The following is a 20,870-nucleotide window of genomic DNA, read 5'->3' as shown; positions in this document are numbered from 1 at the left end:
AAATAGTCTTAATTTTCATTGCATTCAGAATAAGCAAATGGTTGCAGGAGTACTCGGTAAAGCTGTATTATGTGAGTGAAAAGCAATGTGCAGTGCCATCATGCAAGGCAGTCAGAAAGGGGCATTCACATAGACTATCTTTTTATCCAGTAACATTTTGCATGGAAGTTAATTATATGTAAATACATAAAAAGTTACTGATGTTCACCTGATCTGCACTGCTAATTGGAACTCCAAAGAGCTGTATTATGTTTGGTAACAGATTGATGGACCTGAGCAAAGCTTGTGTTATCTCTAGGATGGAGACAATTGAATTATCATTCAGAAAGATGTCAAGACGGTTATATCATATACCATAGTTTATAGATGCTTTCTTCAGTAGTATTGCCTTTAGTTTCCAATAGGTAGCAGTAGGCTCAGTGTTAATGTTGCCATGATTGTAATACAGCCTTTATGGATGTAGGAATCTGTTCAGGAAGCACCACAATCTGTACTGCAAATCAGACTTGGAGAACTGATCCCATCCATCAGTGGGTGATGCAAACTTAAACTAAACTAGTTGACAGCTTTTTTTTTTTTTTAATGTTGAGTTGATGTCCAAAACCAGCATATATAACAGCAGCATCCTTATGGAGATGAGCTAGAATGATGGGAAACACAAACTTGTACCTAAATTTCTTGGACTCGGTGTTTACTTGCAACTGAGAGGAAGTCTTAGGCTGCAGGGCATAAAGTGCCACCTCTTTGTAGGTGGTCTAGAGCTGCAGTTTTCAGACAGGCGTTCAGGTGCTTTTTGTTATTAATTTTCCTTTAGAAAAGTTTTAAGATCTCAGGTATACAAATTAAAGAGTTCTGGAAGTTCCTCTACAAAGACAGCTACAAGAGGATAATAGGACTGAGTGGAATATTTTTGGCACTTTTCCTCTAAATAATTAATGATGCTGTTTTGCTAAAGCTGAGCCATTTTTCTGAGATGTGATTTCAGGAATATTTTGTTAGATTCTGAGAGTCAAGCTGCATGCCCTCATCATCTACAACCCCATCACTTGCAAGGAGTTGGTAAGAGGCATGTTGGGGTGATGAAGGGAGGGAAAAGGAAAATAAATAGGTAATCAGTCCTGTTCAGTCTGTTGTGGCCCAGGTTGGGTTTCCCTGTTACTTAGTTGTGCCTGTAAGGCTTCCAACTTACCAGGCACAGAGAGATCCCAAAAAGGTAAACTAAATTTAATTCTCAACTTGAAAAAGTTTTTTGTCCTGAGGAAAAAAAAAAAATCTCTAATGAGCATCTGCTTCTTCTTAAGCTGCTTGGAAACTTTGGGGCCTGCTCTGAAGGATAGTATTGATGTCTCCATATTCAGAGGTTTGACAGGAAAATGTCTTTTACCATGTTGGCAGGCATTATCCCTTGGGTAGGAAGAGCTGACATTAATATGTCTAAGGGAAATCCATGTTTCCTGGCTATATTGTACTGGATGCAGCATGCAGTAAAATCTTACTAGGTTGGAGGAGGTTTTAGATAAAATATTTTGTCAGATTACTCCAGCAGCTAAAATAGGTAGGAAAATAACAGCTCTATGGGCAATCTAGTGATTGAAACATATTGAAGATGTCTTCAGACAGCCAGTCTGAAGACGTAACATGCATGCTTAAAAAGGTAAGACATCAGAGGCTGAACCTCCAGGGATAAAAACGTGGCTGCGATCTATCCTCGTTTGAGATCCTGCTGCTGAAAGGTGATGCCAAGGAATGCTGGACCTGAAAGCTGGGTACCTGCAAGGACAGTGGCCACCTGGCATGCAGGGACCTTGATGGAGTGGCTGGATGAGTGTTCATTGCTGTGTGGCAGGACCCCAAGAACCAGTATAACGAAGGAGCACAGTATGCCTGTTCTTGGGGTCCCACCAAAACCTGTGTTCCAAACCATGTAGGAAGGTGGTACCGAGTGTGAGTGATGTCTTCCAGGAAAAGTCTGGAGCTGAGCATTGTTGCAATAGGCATGCATTGCATGCTGCTAAGTCTTTGTCCCTTTGACAAATCCAATACATTACTTCGTGTAATCTGAAAAGTCCTCATGAGCAGGAAGCTGTGGTTGGCAGTGAGTGACCCTGACTACTTACAGTGACAGGCTTTCAAAAGGTCTTCTTCTGAAGTGTTGCTAGTGTATGAGTGATTTTTAGTCCAATGTACTTCATAAACTTGGAAATGAGTCTCAAGGAATAAATTTTCCTTTTGACTGCTGTCAGAGAGTTTCAGTAGTTTGTTTATCGAATCTGTACTCGCTCTTTGGTGAGCCTGAGAAATGATGGTTTGGGGTGTTATCTCCTTTCCCAAGCCTCATTTGCACTGGAGCAGTATTGTCTTATTTGCTGGGGACAGCAAACACGTGAGAAGTGCTTGGAGCAGATGCTACTGTAAAGGTAACTGTGTTGTCATTCGTTTCAGCTGGAAGCATACTTGTAATTTTAGGATTAGGTTTGGGTGGAAATGTTACTTGATTTGTTTATAAATACACCCATGTGGCAATTTTGTTTGGTTTTTTAAATAAATGTCCCCTAATACAAAACAGAGGGCAAACAGAGGTGGCTGAAACATTGCTCATATCCTGGGTTCCCATGTTTATCAGTGGTAGCTTTATAGTCTTCTAAACATCAATTTTTAGTTGAAAAACTCAAGACGCAGACATACAGATCTGGAAGCTAACACAGTTCCAGAGCTTACTATGCTCCTGGCAGCAACCTCAGGTCTTCTGTCAGATTATTTCAGACCCATTTTTTTCTCCCAGTGAGTTACTTTTCAATCATCTAGAGCCACTGCTGTTCTGAAGTTTAGGGAAGATGCTCTGTGTCCTCAGGTAGTCATTAAGAAGTCAGTCAATTTATATCAGCTGGAAATCTCACAGTGGTTAAAATAGTGCTGGGTGCTGGGAGGGTGAGAAGATAACGAACGCTTTGTCTGGGGTGTCCATACCTCCCATCACCATGACCTAGCTGCAGGCAGAAAACTAAGCTCTGCCTTACCTCTCTGTGTAAAGTGGGGATGTCGGTACCTGCAGTGGGAGCCTCGTTGAGTTGCTTTGAGGTCCAGAGACAAAACACATTGTTGTATGTGTATTTGTCAACCTTGTCCATGTTCTTTCACCAATAATATGTCTGTGCTCAGCACTAAACAAGCAATGCATGTATTGTGGCTAACCCTTTATGTAATAAGAGTCATTAGTTTAGCATCTTAAACCCGAGCAATACCAGCCAATAAGTGTTTTGATAGCGCATGGTGTCCTTCCACCCCTCAGTCAGCATTGTCCTTCCTCCTGCCTTGCCCACAAACAGGAGCAACTGCTAATCTCTGCTCTTGATTAATGGCATTTACCATCTCTCAGTCCAAGAATCTATCACACACTCACAAGAATAGTTCTGGGAATTATTTCAGGAGTCCACCCCCTTACCACCCAGTGGGATATCTTTGCTTGCCATTTTTGGCAGAGTTTGCCTATTCAGTTTGTAAAGGTCTTCAATATGGGAAATTCCACAGGCTCCCTCAGCAAACCTGCCCAGGGTTATCTTTACCACTGGAAAAAAAGCCTTCCCTAATGCCTGAATTAGGTCTTCCTTGCTACAGTTTGAGCCTGTAAGTTCCTGTTCTGTGCGCTGTCATTGTGGAGAACAAATCAGTTTGTTGCTATTTGCAGCAACCTTTGATGTGTTTGCTGACCTCAGAGCAAATTTGATCACTCTTCTCTCACAGGTCCAGACCTTTGATTATTCTTGTCCTCCTCAAAGTATTCCTTTCAGTTATCTGATTTTTTTGTCCCAAGTGCAGGTGGCACAGATTTGGGTTTTTGTGGTTACACCAATGTGTTAGATCTAGTTGAGTTCAACTAAGGAGAATGTTTGGTTGACTGAAGTAACTCGTGAGTCTTGAAAACTTTCTTTTATAGACTTGGTACTATCAGTCGAGTTGCCATTCTATTGATTTCTTATGTTCTTATTTCATAGTCTCGCTGCCTTAAGAAATCAAGCTTTTATTTTTGAAGGCTGAGGCTTCTAGGAATATTGGTGATCACTTGCTTTGTTTCCTTTTGAGATAAATGCTGTGTTTTCTTTCCAGTTACAGGTGACAGCAGGTGATCAGCGAGGTCATAACAGAATGCATGTACAGAAATTGTGTGTGGGGAGCCTAAATGTCAAAAAAATCACATGATCCACTAGTCTGGATTCTTTATCTGTCCCTGGTGGGATTTGTTTGTATGGCTGCTTTGCTTCCCAGCCCTTTTGCACATTAATTTTCAACCTCTATTCTGCAGTTTACAGTGGATTACCTATGAGTTCTGTGCAAAAGTAAGTCTAAAAAAAGGAAGCTCGTTGGCATTCAACTGAACTGTGCATCCATGGTGCCACTGGAATGCTTTTAGGAACTGAAGAGTAAAAAAGGGTTAAACCAACCCTTCCTGTTGCCCAGAAGTCCCTCCCTTTATTTGAAAGTAAATAAATGCTGTTCATGTTCTGTAGCTCGGCTCTAAGCTCCTTTCCTGGAGAAGCTTTCCTTTCCTTCTCTTCATCCTCATAGTTTCAGCAGAAAAAAAAAAGTCGTTTTAGATATTTTGATTGTGATCCATAAATTGGGATAATTATTGTTATTTAATATCTTCAGTGTTCAAAACAGACAAGATCTGGTAACCTTTATTGTTAGCTGTTTTTTAAACGGGGTAGTAAGACCAAGAATATTTTCTAGGATAAGATTTTTTTTGAGGGCAAACATAGCCACAATTACAAATAATCCCCACCCCCACCCCCAGTATTTATTTTCTTTTCTGAAAGTGGAGGATGTTTTAACAATAAACATACATTTTTAAATGATACCACGTCTGTGGAGTTGCACTTAAGTCATTTGCAAGGCTACACAGGTTGTAAATGACTCCCTGTCACTTTGAAAAACTGCTTTTCTACATCCTACAATAAAATAATTCACAAGGTCACAGAACATTTGCAAATACTCACAGGGTACCATTCATGTAGAATGGCAGGTGAAGGAGTCATAAATAATTACAGAGTCTTTTCTTTGCCTTTGGTGAGCTTAGGATCAGGACATGGTAACTAGCTGGCAAATGGAAAGGGAGCTAAAAATACTTGAATAAACGATCTGTTTCATGGCCGTGAATACTGAATACACTGGGAACCTTTACAATCTCTTTGAAGATCATTTGCAGCATATAAGAATAAATTATTTAGGTAAATAAGGTGCAGCTAGCAAATTGACAAGATTTAGGTTTTGCTGCTCTAAAAGGCAAGTCCTTAAATATCATTGTAATGTGCAGATGAAAAATCTTGACTTATTTATCGTATAAAGTTTTGAAAGAGTGAGACGGTTTGCTGAGCCTCTAGGAAGTCTTGTAAATCTCCTGTAAGAGAGGGCTCGCTGTGACACCAATACAGACAGTGACGTATCCAGGTGAATTTGCAGAGCGCTTTTAGAAGGACTGGTTTTTCAGTTGACAGAAATTAGGGGGGACGTACTTGGCCAGAGGAGACCCAGTGGTTTTCTTGTGTCCCTGAAGATGGAACTCACGTCAAGAGGCAACAGTCGAGTAAACTTGGGGATGTTCAGAAGCCAGGTGCGTTCTCCTAATTTACTTGCCTAATTTAGCTACAGCTGGTGTATGTGCCAGCGTGGCAGAGGTGGGGCCTGCCAGACCGTGCAGGTTCCCACTCCACCCTCGGTGGCACAACTGCATTTTCAGCATGAGGGAAGCGCCTTGCTGAGTACCGGGGACTGGCATTGCTGGCGTATAGGGAGGTGACTTGGAAAGAGCTCTTGTAGCAATGCTGAAAAACAGCGGCTGCTTAGCAGTCAGCATTTAGTTGCAAACCCTTAAAAATTCTGTTATTTATTCTGATTTTTCTGATTTTGAATCCTGCTCTTGGTAAACTGATGGCTTTTAAGAGCGGTCAATAATAGATGCATTGGTTAGAGGGTATTTTCCTTAAGGTTTTAAGGAGGGATTGGAGTAAACAGATATGAAGAAAGTTGTCTACAGGGAAACTTTGAAGTTTTGCTTAGTCTCTAGGAAGCAAATCTGTAAATTAGAGCTGGAATTAGTCAGTAATTTTTTTTGTGTGTGTGTGTCATTCTCCTGAGCAGACTGTTGCTGGCATGCAACTACAACTTTGGTATTCTTTTGAGATAAATTTTTTGTTGTTGTTTGGGAATTAAAACTGGTGTACCTGTAACTCACTTCTCAGTATGTAATTTCAAAGAATACCATAAATTTCTTTGCCTGTTGGTATTACGGGCTTGAAGAATGATTGAACGTGAAGTTTTATTAACTGTAGCCCGAACAATTTCAAAGATACCGGTTGTGCTGGAATCTTTTCTGACAGGCCTTACTCATAATGGCCTGAATATGTTCAGGACAGCATGATCTATAGCTTTTAATCAGCTAATGGATTGAACCTCACAGTGAAACTTGGCTGTATTCAGGTGGGATAGAACAGAAAGGACTTTGCAATTTTAGTTTTCAGACTGGGACAAGTTTCTGAGGGAAGCAGCAGCATCATTCCTGGCTGCTGGTGAATGACAAAGCAATGTTATAGCACAGAATAAAAGGTTGCATTTAGCTCATCTTCACTGAAGCCTTTGTAATGGTCTTTGCCCTTGTCCTGTTGTAGGATTTTGGATCTTTATATGGCGTTATTTTGGTCTGGCTATGGGTAAGAGCAAGTAAAGCAGAGCAGAGGGAGATTACCACAATTCAGAGATACATTTCCACTGTAAAGCTTTACAATCTGTCCTTTTCCCCTGGACTGCAAGTTCAAATAGGTAAAAAAGGCTGTGTAGAGAAATAGGCAGTGGTTGGGGTCACCACATTTTGCCCTGGTCATTGCTGCAGCACTGGCGAGGATGTGCTGTCGGGGTGGTCCAGCGGTGGGAGAAGCACGGAGGCATGGCCAGGGACTGCACCTTTGAGTTCAAACCCAGGCATGTGGGGTGTGCACCCCCTGAGACTGTCCAGGGAGATGGACATATACGTAGGATGTCTGAAGCAGTGTACTGGAGTTTATGGAAGTTCCCTTGTCAGAATGTCTTTGTGTCTGGGAGCTCTTCATGTTGATTAATGAGGTTGCACTTTTCCATATTTAGTTCTTCTGTCAACCGTTTCCTTTTTTCTCTTAGTTCAAACTTCCAAGACTGGGGAAAAGAAAAAGAAAAATCAGACAGACAGGTTGATTTAGGTTTTGGGGGGAGTAGGAGTTGCCACGGGATAGAAAGGAGGAGTCATTCTCCTTTGAGAAGAGTAAGAAGATGAAAATTGCCCTGTAAATGTGAATTCACTAACTTTTAACTGTGTGTGGGGTGAAGGCCCCAAGCTCTGTGCCTGTAGTCCTAAGGTAAAATGAGCCTTTCTTTGTTCTCTTTCAAAAAGGAAGATAGGTACTTACCTGGGGATTGGCTGGCACCGCTGGAGCTGATACCGCAGGTGCAGGTGATGTTGTTCACAGCCACGTTTACTGAGGTGTAGATTGAAGCTGGCTTGCCTGCCCTTCTAAATTCAGTGCCTGTAGGGTAAAACAGACTCTCCTCCCTTTAAACAATCTCAGATTTCTTAAATGTTAAACGTGATGTTCACGCCTGGCATCGCACAATGGAGGTACTACATTTTTGGTTAAAAAAGGGGGTGGGTGGGTAATACTCTTTTGGTTAAAGGCGTGTGTGTGTGTGTGTGTGTGTGTGGTGTGTGTGATACCAAGATTCTTTGGTAATACTCTTTTCTTTTTTAAAAAGACATTTATCAGTCACTGCAGAGTGGGCTGCTGAGATGACTTAGAAACAGAGGCCTGCAGAGCTGTCGGACACCCAGACATGATTTAAGTCACAGGGAGCAGTGTGGTGTTGCTGGTGGGGATGGGAGCATCCCAACCGACTCCCCTTCCTGCCAGGAGCAAGGCAGCTCTCTGCAGCAGCTTGTTGGGGGGTGTCCCACTCCCCACTCACCGCATGTGCAAAGCAGGACCAAAGCTGCTGGGAGGGCTGTGGCAGAGGTGGAGGAAGAAGAGCACGTTCCTGGGGTCTCCCCTCTGCCCGGGGAGGCCGTGGCAGTGCACGGTGGCCCCTGGGGTGAAAGTTGCACTAGTGGGTGCCCTGGGGACAGAGCTGACCCCCTGCTCACTCCCAGCCCTGTCCCACACACCCCTCCATTCCAGCAGGGCAGTGCAGGAGAAGGGGTCGGTGGTGGGGAGCTGCGGCAGCGATGCGGAGCCTCTCCCTCTCCCACTGCTGCGCTGGGGTGGGTACCCGGAGTGGGTATTTAGAGGGATTATTTTACATGCTGTTACAACAGAAGCTGGAATGTGATTCAGCCCATAATTAAAATGCCATAGTTAGGAGCTGTCTGCATACAAGCAGTGCCGTTTTCTCACATGTGAAAGGCTCGTACTATAGCTTTGCAGGGAGACCGCCCAGAAAGATGGATTTTAAGCTGTTGTGCAGAAACTTCTCATTGCAGAGAATCATCTGTGAGCAAAGGTAATCTACTTGAGGGCTGGCCCTGCCAACAGCAGAGCTATATGGAGCCTGGTGTCTTACACTGGAAGGTTTTTTTGCAGCAATGGGTGGAGGAGGAAAAAGAGAAACAAAGTCTTGTTCCACATGGGACAGGAGTGATTCACAGCCCACTTTTGTTACTGGTGTGACTTTGTGTTTGCCTTGCCCAGGAGGTATGTCATGCTAGGTTTGCCACATGAAGTTCTATCAAAGAGCTTCAGATCAAATGGGAAGGGAGCTGGTGGGTGGCAGGGGGAAGCTGGTATTGCATGGGGTTGCATGAAACCCATGACCAGCGAGTGCATCAGTGTCACACTCAAAATTTGCAGTGGATCCAGCATGAACCATCTCTGCCTTCTGTAAAACTTGTCTGTAGAAGAGAAGTGGTGTTTGGTGAAGTGTCACTTGGATTTTGAATGAGAGCGAGCAAGAGTTTATTTTATGGGGAAATTAAAAAATTGTCCATTATCAAATTCTCTTGAGTGGAATGGGTGTATCAGTTTGATGATGAGCTTTCATGAGAATAAGCCTTTGATCCGTTGCTGTTGGTGCAGTTAGCAATCATTGCTCATCTCAAACTTTATATGGCACAGGGTGGGGTGACCTCTTCATGAGGTCACTCTACTGGGAGAACTAGCATTCCTGGGCTGGCTAGCCACCGTTTTGGTGGTAAGTTGCATGAAGAAAAAGTTTTGAATATGTTTTTATTTTGGCTTAATATTAATTGTATCAGAAAACTGTACATCAGAAGCACTGCAGAGTTTGGTGGTGATAGAGGCAGGGTGGCTGTGAGCCTGGGGAACCTCTGGTGATAAGGAGGTAGTTGAGGACCAGCTCACACCTTGGGTCTAAGGAAGCCCTGTTGCCCCCACAGCAAGGGGATGCCCATGCTGGAGCTGTGAGCTGCCACAGGCTGAGCAAGCCTGCACAGCAGTCAGTGGGTTAGAGCACAGCAGGTGTGGGTAGGAGCGAGCCTAATAAAATCCCACATTGTGCAGCTGTTGTAGCCACCGCACTTGCACCGCTTGAGTGGGAACGCCTGGCTGGGCACACAGCTGCTCCCAGCATCTGGGTTCCAACTCCTTTTTTATAGGTAGGACATTTCCCAGCCACCCCTTGCTGGATTCTCCCCAGCTCTGTGCGCTTCTAGTGAGAAAATAAATTTCTTGGTGTGCCAGGGAGTAACCTTGTAGTGGAGCTGAGTGGGATGCAGGGCTGCCAAAAAGCTGCATGGGTGCAGGCTAAGCTTAGCAGATGTGCTCCCAGCCCTTTGACAGCGTGGGGAAAAAGCCTATTCACCTTATTAGAAGAAGGTGGGTCGGTAGCATCTGCAGCCGCTGAGGCTGGTACACATGGGGGTGCCTGTGCAGCCTGTCTGTCTTCCATCTCTGTGCTACAGGTAGACAGACAATGAACCCTTGTCCCTCAAGTGCAGCAGTGTTCCTCTCTTTGTACATGCCACCTATGAGAGATTGCAGTGGCAGTTGGGTAAGTCATGAATATTTACACTTTGTGGGAGAGGCTGGTTGGGGTGTGTGTCCATGTCCCAAGGTGTATATCAAAGGGATTGCTCTTTTATATGAAGTTTCCACAAGTGGAAATTTCAAGCAAACCCTCTCAGGGATAGTTGCTGTTGACTCCAGCTGTCCCCTATAAGTTGTCTTCGAGGGGCGGCATGCTGGGGAGGTGACGGGAAATCCATTGCTATGAGAAACTGGCAGGGGTGGGCTTTGTGCCAGGGCCCCTCCTATGAAGGCCAGACTCTTTTATACCGGTCCTGAAACTCACATAACACCAGGTGCTTTCCCTCATCAAGATAAATGAGATAGAAAGGCAGTTTTACTAGCTCTATTTTTTGCATATAGGGACCTCATTATTACCCCTGAGTGGCTATGGGTATGTGTTTGTGTGTGTATAGTTTGCAGACCATCTGCCGGCATGGCTGGTTTTGTGGGTACAAGGACCAGTTTTTAGGCAGGCTTTTCTGATCTGAGCTTTGGGTCCTGAACTGATGTAGGTGTGTAACACCACAGCATTTATACTGGAAAGGTGGTGCCTGAAATACCTGGGTTGAAACTGAGCTGTGGGCTGGGGAAGCCTCTGGGGAGTTCCAGGGAAGCACCATGGATGAGCAGAGTCAGATGGCAGATCCCTTTGGATAAGGGATCGGGTTGGACTTGAGTAGATGGTTGTGGGCTCATCCAAGACTGCCTGTGTGATCTTCAGCACAAATGCCACGATTCAGGCACTTGACCACAGCTCTGGAAGGAGAAGGTGAATTTTCTACCACTGACTTGTCAGAGGAAGGGAGGTTGAAGCCCCTCTCTGGAGATGGCCATCTCTTCCCCTGGGTTTCAAGGGGAGCACATGGGAAACCAGCAAGCTCTTCCAGCCATTGTTCTGGTCAAGCCATGGCGAGAGTCCCTTCCTTGGAAGAAGGTGCTCTGTGGGGGAGCTGGGGCTGTGATGGAGCTGGTGCCTTGGGGCTTTGCCTGCTGGTGGGAGGGGGGGCTGTGGTGGACATGGTTTTGGTGAGCCCACCCTCCCCAGGGGCTCGGGAGGAAGAGAGAAGCCTGAGCCTGACTGAGGAAGGAGGAGGAATTATTGGAAGTACAGTTAATCTTTCTTTAATTAGAAGACGTGCTAAATTAAAAGGCCCAGGAGTGATCCCATAGATGTCGGCTTACTGAGAGATAATAATTGGTGTGAGAATCTAATGTTTTGCTAAGCTTCATATCCGCGTTTGATAGCATTGTTGTGCTTTTACATACTTGGTTAAACTGAGAGAAACTTGACCCAGATAGCGAGCTCAAGCTTTCTTCAGGACTGGCGTTGGACAGGTTTACTTAATAATGATTATGATGATGAATACAAAAATAATAATGATGATGAAAATAATAATCATCATCATCATTGTCTATTGTCTATAATCTTGGAGAAAATAGCAGCTAGCCTTAGAAACCTCTGGAGAACAAATCTCTTTCTGATGGCAACTGTGAACTTAAACTTTTGACAGCAGCACCTACAGGTAAATTTCCAGAAGGGTAAATCTGAGCTGTGGGAGGTAGGATGCTGTTTGCATAGAGCAGGCAGCCCCTCGCTTTGAGCATCACACAGCAGAGGTGCCCCGGCTCTGCTCAGGGGCAGGCAGAAAAATCTGCTGTCATCTTTTCAAAGTACAGCAAGAAGTTTTTCTTGATTTGTTCTGAGGTGTTTTAGAAAATTCCTCTCGTGCTTTGGAGGTCGGGACTGGCTGTTAAACCCTGGCTTTGCCAAATCGTTTGTGGGTCCTGCAGGGTGACTACTGCTGCAGTCCCTGTCCAGGTGTCCCTCCATGTCCCTCGCTGCGGGACCTGGCATGGCTCTGAGCTTACCAGAGTGCAGCGTGGGGCATCATCCTACATGAGCACATAGCAGCAAAAGGCAAGCTCAGGTGCTGACATAGGGACTTGCCTTTTATGTATAAAATTTAAGCCACAAATTCTTTTTTTCTTTTACTGTTGCAAAGGAGCTGTACTTTTCTTTACAGTTAGTAGGAAACACCAGCTCTTGCTTTATGGGATGTCAGCATTGGTGAGGCTGTGCCTTAAGCAGAAATAAATCCTCATTCATCCACAAAAGGAGAGTCTGTCTGTCAGTCCTTACAGAAAGTAAGAGAAGCAATTCCACTTCTATTGAGGGAGAAGCATGAGGTTGGGGAAGATGATGGTGTTCATACCTGAGGATCGCTCAGGCTGGGTATGTTACAGCTAGTGACGCTTTCAGCTTGGGTATTCTGCAGAAATAAAGCTTGTGGCACATGAGAAGGAAGCTTGTGGACTTCCGTGGGTCTTTGGATTTTGACTTGAAAGCACTTTTCAGTGTGAAAGCATGATCTGAACCTGAGCAATGGTATTAGAACAAATAAAGATAATAATGGCAATTTTATTGATGAAACATGGTTGCAAGGAAATAAAGGCTGTTCTTCTGAGACTGGCTTTCTGATACAGTAACACAGTCAACCCAGCGCTTTTCTGACTTAAACCAATTTTATATTAATGTTTACATCAACTGTGATGGAATTATTCCTAGTTTACATTGGTAGGTGAGAGGAAAAATCAATCGCAGCGTATTGACCTTCAAATGGACTAATTACTTGCCATGCTGAGCTGGGTGTAGAAAAGAGCCGCTACTCGCGTCTGCAGAGCTCTCTCCCTTCCTCCTGCTCCACGTGGTGGCCAGGGACATCTGTGGTTTAACTGCTCAAACAGTCAGCAAAGTTCTCCTGCCTCTTCAGATAAGATTTTTTTTTTTGAAAGATCCTTTCTCTGGAGCCCTTCTTTCAGCAGTCAGCACCATGGCAGATGAAGGGCAGGCTGTGGTTTCACAGACCTCGTTATGGCCAGGTTCCACATCCCAGGGAAATGGAAAGTCTGGGGGATGCTGTCAGCATCTTCCATTTGCTGTGCAGACCCGGCAGGGCATGCTGCAAGGTGCAGCCCCCAGGAGGAGAGTCCCAGCAGAGCCCAGAGCCAGGGCTGGAGGTCAGTGAGTGAGGCGGGGCAGGTGCCCTGGCTGTTGCAATGTGGTACTGGAGAACGGAGAGGCTCCCAGGACCTCATCCTGAGCTCAGAAACAACACCCCGTGGTGCAGCTCCGGCCAACGAATGCATGTCCCTTGCCTCCCCCCCCGACTCTGACCTTTTTATCTTTTTTTCTTTTTCCCAGAGAGAGAGAGGGAAAATACCTGACAGTTTTGGTGGTTTGGTTTTGTTTTTTGGTTTTTTTTTTTTTTTTTAGAGTTGCTCCGAATCTCACTCATGTGTGAAGTGAAACCTGAGGTTGTACCCAGTGTCACATAAATAGTTAACCCTTCTCTCATGTGCCTGTTTTTGTGTGTGGTCTATATTCAGGTCACAGAAGGATGCTTTTTCTCTCTTTGCTCAGGGGCTTATGGTCTGGCTTAGACATAGGATTAAATACAAGTAAAAAGAGATCAAGACATCGATTCAGCAAACCACTTGCATTTAATCCTGCACCTCCCCTTAACAACAAAAAAAATACTTGCAGTGTGACTGTAATCAGTATTTACCATCTGAAATTTAAGTGTGTGCCTTTGTGCATGGCTGCATCAGCACACAATTCTGTATGTACATAGCAGAAGGAGAGGGGAACGCTGGCTGAAGAGCAAATATTACAGATGCTCTCATCTCACTGAGACCTTTACAGCCCTGTGCTCCTACCTTGGGTATGCTTGCCTTACACCCACGTGGCCGGGTGGCTCTGAGAGCAGCACATCACCCTGCTGGGGGTCGGGGCGTGGTTTTGGGATGCTCTGCTTCGTGGTGGAAATCACACACCTTGCTGAGGTGGTTTCCCATTCCACCTTCCACGCTTGCAGAAATGGTTTGCTTTTGCTTTTGCTTCGGCACACGCTGTAGTGACAGATCTGAGGCACGGAGCAAAAGTGTTCCAGCAAATGAAGGGCAGCATTTTATGATTTTTTTTAAAAAGCTTTCAAGAAAAACTGTTATCGGTAACCGTACAGTCCCTAGAACAAGAACTGCATTCACCTTGCGTTTATAGCAAAGGCTGCTCTGCTGTCTAGGAGGTATGTCTTCACTTTTCATTTCAAATGCAAGGAAGTCCTAATATTTTTTTTTGTTTTGTTTTTGCTTTGTTTTGTTGTGGCAGTTGAGAAAGAAAACCACAGAAGTTTCCTCTTCTTTGAATGCACTCTGCCCAAAACACGCTTTCAGGAAATACTTGTTCCTGCCTGAGAGAGTGCTGGAAGCTCTGCAGTTCATAGTCATGGCACAAAATGTGTGAGGCTAGATCATTTTGCAAGCTGTCCTAATGCAACCATCAGTCGTCCTAAAATGAAGGAAATTAGGAGGCTAAATAATGTTAAGTAGCTGATAATAGTAATTTAAAGAAGACATGCCAATAAGCAAGTTTTTCCTCTGAAATAGCTCATTAAAATATTGTTAGTCCAGCTAATTTTAGGAATGCCAGCCTGCAACTTCTAGCTCCTTGTCATTTGTACAGCCTTGTTGTATTGATTTAAAGCATTTATTACCTAGTTAAAAACAGTAGTGTTCTTTCTTTCCTTTTTTTTTTTTTTTTTTTTTTTTTTTTAATGTGCTTTTACTTGGGAGAAGAGTGTAGGTTTTTTTTCCGAGTAAAACAAACTTTCAGGTTTTTATTGTGTTTAGGGAGGTGGCTGCTGGCCTGGCTTTCACCAGCAGCACCGAAGAAAAGAATTAACAGGTAAATTAACCTGTTTTCTCTAGTGGGCAAAGGCCATTTATCTGACTTTTGACTAGAGCACTGACTCTGTCAATTTTATTTTAAAGTCTTCCAGCATTTTGCATTCAGTGAAAAATCCAGTGTTAAATGACATAAACCCAACATCTCCTTTTCCAGTCAGCCATGCGATCCAATTGATTGTTTGTATAAGTTTCGTGCAATTGTCAGCATTATGAATTGATGGTGCTTTGCTTGTCCCTGACTGATGATGATTGATGTGTTTTGGCATGCCATATTTGTTCATAATTCATTAACTTGCCTTCCTGCCTGGGTTCATATGTGGCCAGAGTTTACAGCTGTGTAAATTAAGGCACCGCTTGAGCAGTCGCCATCCCTGCTGACCTGAGACTCTTTCTGTTAAAGACAAGGTAAGATTATCTCATCTCATTTTCAGATGTGATGTTTGCATCGCTGTGGGGCAGGGAAAAGGTGCTTGTGGTGGAGAAGTGGTTTCTGATTGCTAGCCTCCTTGCATTTGAATTTGTACTCGGCTCAGCTGGCAGAGCAGCTGAAGTCAGGGTTGGACATGGATGCTAACAGACACTCTGCTGCCAGCCTCTGCTTTCTGACAGACAGATCTGCAGCATGTTTTATATGTAGGCTATACATAAGGAGGCTCAGCAGTGAAAGAAATAAACGTTTTGGCATTGCAGAGCCCATTCCTGCTCTCATTCTCATTGCAAGATCAGTGCTGATGGTAAGCTTTGGTTTTAGCAGGGCTTTCTTGCTTTTGACCCAGCTAGTGACCTTTGAAGTGCCCTAATCCACGCGGTACGGTCTCTGGACAATATTCTAGCCAAATTACTCATCACAGCAGTACAGTCCCTGAAAGGCTATAAATGATGCATTAAGCAATGCAGTAGCATCTGCCACATGTGGTTCCTTCTCTCAGGGATGTTTGCATGCAGGCAGCTCTTTGTTTTGCTTTGTGCTTAGGCAGAATTAGGGATGAGTGTGTGCACATGAGCAAGAGAGAAGTGCACATTGCTTGTATTTGCGTGGATGGTGGTAAAGAGGTGTACCCAGTGTCAGCATTGCAGCACCAACCTGGCAAAGCCTTTAAGCTCATGAGGTGTGAATATGTCAGAGTTCAAGGAGGCGCCTTAAGCACCTTCCTGGGTGACAGCCAGATTACTCAGCACCTTTTGGGTCTGAACTCTGGGAGCAGAGGTGAGATACGTGCTGAAAGCAGTGGAGGTAAGGCAGTATTTTTTGTACAGCTTCCAACAAGCAGTAAACACTGCAAAGGGTAGGCATGCATTCAGATCAAGGGCTCCATCGTATAGATGTTTAATGCTGAAGGCAGCCTTGCTGGAGCCTGCCAGGCTGCTCGTTGGATGGGACTGTGGCAGGAGGTGCCTGCAGTGGAGGGGGGAGCACAGCTCTCGCACCCCCCATGCCTTCCCACTTGCCTATGCACCCAGCCATGCAGCATGGTCCTGTGGCACCACAGCCTGGCTTCCACGTCTGGTGTGTGACAAAGCTGCGAAGGGGAGATTAAAGTTGCTGAAACCATCCCAGTTGGGGTGAGCTTTTGCTCCAGTGCCACTCAGGAGCATTGCTGTGACAGTGACAGCGTGCATTACCCTCCAGGTTCACCATTGAGGTGTCAGGGTGACATCCCTGTCACGCTGTGAAGGCTAAACTAACATTGCTGCAACCGCATGAAGGGCTGCGCAGTGCCGGGGGGTGGGAATGCGAGCACTTGTGATGTGCTGCACAAGTGTGACAGCTAAACGTGTGCAGACAGCTTGGTGTAAATACGTAGGTCTTGTGCACTGTTATCCTTAATCAGCAAGGAGGTTAATAACATTGAAGGTGCTTGGCCTTAAAGAAAAGGAAGGTGTACATTGCTAAATTCATGCAAAGATTACTGCAGAATTTAAATATGCCTTAGGAAATTCATGCCCAGAACACAGGTAGGTTTTACTTGAAGTATCAGCATTTGGGCTGCTGGGGTAAACTGCTGCAGTTTTGACATGTACCTGGGGAATAACACTGAAAATAGCCCATCTACCAACTGAACCTACTGTGACTGTCTCTGATTTTATAATAATATTATCCAGGAGGTCCTGCTGCTAGTGGTTTTATCATGATAGGCACATTTGCACTGGGAAAGACTAGCTCCTTTCCCTGCATGCCCAGTATTTTCAGGGCAGATGAGGGGCAGAAGATTAGAGATTGGAGGTTCCCGCAGATGCTTTCTTCAGGGCCTCTTGAGGAATTTGTAGAAATGGACTCCAGTCTTCCCCATTTCAGTCTAGTGCCTGAATACCAAGATGAAGTTTCTTAATGACAAAGCAAAACATAATGACTCAGGGAAAAGCATGATGTCTCGTAACAGTGACAGAAGATGCAACGTACTGGTTGTTGGGATCCGGGGCTTGATGCTTCCTTGAGTATAAAGAACCTGAGTGTGTTCCTTGCTGAGAACACCTCCAAATCAACAAGGTGTGCAGCAGGGCAGAGTACACAGATGGCCAATTATTCTTGCTGAGATTAACACCTCTGAATCAACCTGCTGTACAGTAGGAAAAAATACACAGATCGCCAATTATTCTAGAGTGGAGTCAATATTTCAATCCCATTTGGATTTGGAACACTATCCAAATAATTAGTGGAGTGTTTCTTGGTCTCTACATCCCTCTTGGAGAGTGAGGGATAGCAAAACAAGCCTCTGTCAAAGTTCAAGGTGGTACAAACCTCTGCATGGGTGGGTTTGGCTGGCAGAAACCTCAGTGCAGCCCATTGCCTCTCCAGTAGCTGCAGTTCCAGAAGCAGAGGATATGAGACACACCTGTGGGAGATGCTGTGATGCAGAAATGTCTAGCAGGGAGGGGGCAAATAAGAGTTAGGTTTCTTCTTTTTTAGCTAAGGGAGAGGGAAATACTTTTACAAGGTTATGCCACATTCTCCAGTTTTTGAGTTTCAAAAATCGTTGCTCTCTTGGAAGAAAACTCCAGGTAGCTCCACCAAGAGCTGGGAAACTAGGAGGCCAAAGCAAAATTTTAACTATGTAGAAGTGTAATTCTTCATGAAGAATTACTATCAGGATGTGTTTTCCTCCTTTATCTTGGTGGGGCAGCTTCCTTGAGTGCAGATGGTGTTACTGCTGAACTGCCTTCTCAGATGTTCCTTTGCATTATCATAATCTTGAGGGGAAAAAAAGAAAAAATGAAGAAGAAGAGGCAAAAAATGCCAGATAACCCAGCCACAGTTAATGCACTGCCATGGAATTTATGTCAACAAACGGAGTGATTCTGAGGTTACGTTGTAGTGTGTTGTGGAGATATTTAAAACCTCGTCGGTGGCAATGCTAGGAGAAATAAAGGGTTTAGAAAACAGAATATAGCTTCATTTGGCACAGGGTAGGTGCAAGCCATATGGAGCCCAGATGTTCCCAGTGCCTTCTGTAAAGGTAACAAATCCAGAGTCACTGAAGGAGGAATTTCAGACTAAACAAATGAGAAAAATATGTGGCCGAACACAACAGAGCTTTTCAGCACAGCAGTCTCTCCTGCCTCTCTCGCTTTCTCACCATTGCCCCATTTTGGTGCCTTCTGTGGGAATTTTTTAAATTAAAGTAGTGAAAACCACATCTTGATAGGCAGAATAGTGTCTCAGCATCTGTATGCAGTCTAAAGTTGGCAAACAAGGTGAGGTGCTCCATTTTGAGCTATAATAAATAGAAAAACATTTTATAGGTGGAAATAAATAGAAAATTTAAAACTTTTTTTTTTTAAATACACAATTTTCTCTCTCCTTTCTTTCAGTGTAGGCCTCAGTATTTTCTTTGTAAATCCTCTGTGCTGAACTGTAACTTTTTATCAATAATACATAATTTGCATTTGTACCACATTACCTCATTTGCATTTTACTTGTCAAGCAACTTGAATACAAAGAGGTAGAGGCCCCAGCTCTGCAAACATCTATATGTATGAGTAACAGTTCAATTAAGCAAAGATATACATATGCATGTGTTTGCAGGGCGGAGGCCTGCATGTTCCTCCTGAGGTAATTTTGGAAGTTTAGAGTTTATTCAAACTGAGAAAGGAGTACTTGTCTTGTGATAGCCAGAATACTCTGAAAGCCATTCTTCATTAAATGAGTGAATCTGCCTTGTGTTTACATGGAAAACAGGTTTCCTGGTATTTTAAGTTGTTTTTGTATACAAGAAGAAGAAACAAAGGATGATGGAAATACGTGTGACAGGTAGTAAGCACTTAAACATTCAGGACCAATATTCCTCAAAACCATGCACCACTTTTGCCTGTCTTGCACTGGATGCGTTTTTATGCTAAAATCACCAGGTCCTTAAACTTTGTGTTACCTGTGGCTGGGAAATCTGTGCCAGCAGAAGCCCCATGCATAAGTGCAGATGTAAAGGCAAATTGTGTCTGTTGTCAGGGTAATTATTTTGCTTAAAGGAAAAGAGAGGCTGAATTATAAATTTGTTCTTTAGTTGATTGAGATTGTCTCATTGTCTGAGTGTTAGGCAAAGCCCACTTCTGTAAGCTGGTTTTCTAGCTGTGTACTAGGAAGATGTTCCCATTGCATACCTGCTCTAGGAGTGTGTCTGGTCTGGGATTGTGCCTTGTAGCACACCTCGCCCTTCCCTGGCCTTCATCTGAGGGATGGATAAACTTAATTTGCAGAAAAAAGGGTGAGGTCTCCTGGAGTGGGCTCCTTGTAAAAGAAGTAGCCCCAAGTTTGAAGCCAGCAGCCTCCATCTGCTCAGAGTTTGTGTGAGAGTAAGTACAACTGCAGTATCTTCTTACCAGGTTCACCTTGTCCAAATGAAGCGAGAAAATTGGTTTTCTTGAGGCATGCTCCCAGCATTTACCCTCATTAAGACTTCCCACTAATGTGAGTCCTCAGTAGTGTTTTGCCTTTGCAGATTCCAAAGCTAATGGGTGAAGGCTGCGGCTAATGAACAGCCTCCTCAGTCTCCTGTGAGCTGAGAAAAACACCGCTCAACTTGAAGGATTTGGCCTGACTCTCCAGAGCTGCTGGATAGCTCTTGATTTGGATGTTCGTGAAGTGCAGGTACTGTGGGCCAGCTGCACCCCTGGTGTAACACCGTGGGCAGTCAGGAGGAGATGGCCTCAGACCCGTGAGTGCGGGCAGTCATAGCCAATGTAGTGGCTACCTACCAAGAGGGTCGAGCTGTCAACAGAGCACCTTTCCCTGTGCCAGCTGCCCTGGTGCTTTCACAGCACCTTGCCAAAAACGACAGCCCCCTGCAGAGCTACCAGTCGCCCAGCTTGTCTGCCCGCTCTGGTTGCAGAGCCTGGCCATTTGCACGGCTGGCCAACTCCGTCTCCAGCCGGGAAGCTGCCATGAGCAGATGGAGACAGGCTGGCATGGTCGTGTTGTTGGGGTACAGCTGGATCCAGGAGAGGGTGCGCATCTTGCTGCTCTCATTGCTCCCTCGACTGGAGGGAGGGGTAGAAACTGTCTGGGGTGTTCGCTCTTACACACTTTTGAAAGTGCAAAAAGACCAGTGATACGGGTAATTGTCTCCAAGTCTGAGGCACTTGTGTTCCTTTTTCTGCCCTCTGAATGAAATAAAAAAAAAGCAAAAGAAAGTAAAGTGGCATAAAAAATGAGGGTCAAAGTGCGTCTTCTAGAAAATGAAGAGTTTTCAAAGAGGTGCTTTCTGAGGTTTAAAACATTCTGATTTTTCATGTGTGCATGCTGCTTTATTAAGATGCTTTGAATCTCAAGCTGGAATTTTAAGTTATGCCTCCTTGTCTATTTAAGCAAGGTGTTGTTTTGTTCCTGCTTTCAAAGCTGTTGGTGTCAGGTTTGGCTTTTTTGATGTCCTGATCCACATGTGCTGTCATTGCAGCAGCATTTGGCTGCTGTTCCAACCAGAAAACTGCATGCAATTTTTACTCCAGACCTTAAATCAACAGCTTTTTTGACAGTTAGGCTGTTGTTTACTACATGCATGCTCTGAAAACATCCATAAGGGTCTGTCATGATGTAAGCAGTCTTGAATCTACCTTGTTTTGGTCTGGAAGCATCTACCATCTTAAGTTGTG

General features: G+C 44.4%; 1 protein-coding gene across 3 annotated transcripts in view; it reads left to right on the top strand.

Annotated features, from left to right (window-relative positions):
• Window positions 1-20,870, top strand: part of ABTB3 (ankyrin repeat and BTB domain containing 3) — a 187,781-nt gene that overhangs the window by 60,214 nt on the left and 106,697 nt on the right. Inside the window, exon 1 of one of the 3 annotated variants that reach the window (XM_013299071.3) lies at window positions 13,997-14,125. The exons of the other annotated variants lie outside the window; for them this stretch is intronic. The gene's annotated coding sequence lies outside the window, so the exon portion shown is untranslated. Of the gene's footprint in view, window positions 1-13,996; window positions 14,126-20,870 lie in introns of those variants that run through there. 3 annotated transcript variants of the gene reach the window in all.

This window comes from Falco peregrinus, chromosome 6 (genome assembly GCF_023634155.1).
Source record: "Falco peregrinus isolate bFalPer1 chromosome 6, bFalPer1.pri, whole genome shotgun sequence".
Taxonomy (NCBI): Eukaryota; Metazoa; Chordata; class Aves; order Falconiformes; family Falconidae; genus Falco; species Falco peregrinus.
Note: the sequence above shows the minus strand (reverse complement) of the source record. Positions and strands in the feature narration are given on the sequence as shown.